Here is a 703-nt window from a genome sequence, read left to right as displayed (position 1 = left end):
ACTGAAATTAACAAACCTCTCTACTGACCTCCAGTGGACTTGAATCAGGCTTCTAGTATTGCGGTTCTCAAACCCTGTGGTCACAGAGCAACCTGCTGTTGGTTGTGGAAAATTGTATATTTCATATGGTGCCAGATCTTCCCTAATTTCTAGTTACTCAATTGCATTAAAAGACAGCTACAAATACATTAGACATTATCCTATATTACTTTTCCATGTTAGCAATTGCCATTTGGCCAGTTTTTCTACTGACTTAGCTTTTTTATTGCAGTGTGCTGGGTTGTTTTCACTTTAAGTGTGCCAATCTTCTAACTACCAGGAGCAGGTGCCTGTTACATGGCTGGAAGCGCTGCTGGCACAGCAGATGGTGGTGATGGTTGTGGGTGCCTGAGAGGAGAAGAGGCAGCGGAAGGATGCCTGGTAGGGCAAGTGGGGGGCAGGATGGTGGGGTGCCTGGGATGAGTTGGGGAGGCTCAGGGGGTATGAAGACACTTGGAAAGGAAAGAGGAGAGTCAGGGCCGGGAGTGTGGGCTGCTTGGGAGGAAAAGGAGGGTCAGGCCCATGGGGATGGGGGGATAGCTGGGAAGAGAAAAGGAGAGTTAGGGTGGTGGTGGGGACACCTGGGAGGGGAAGAGGAGGGTGAAGGCCCGGCCGTGGGAGAGTCAGGGGGGTGGTGGGGACACCTGGGAGGGGAAGAGGAGGG

The sequence above is a fragment of the Chelonoidis abingdonii genome, chromosome 2 (assembly GCF_003597395.2).
Source record: "Chelonoidis abingdonii isolate Lonesome George chromosome 2, CheloAbing_2.0, whole genome shotgun sequence".
NCBI classification, from domain to species: Eukaryota; Metazoa; Chordata; order Testudines; family Testudinidae; genus Chelonoidis; species Chelonoidis abingdonii.
This window is presented reverse-complemented; position numbering follows the sequence as displayed.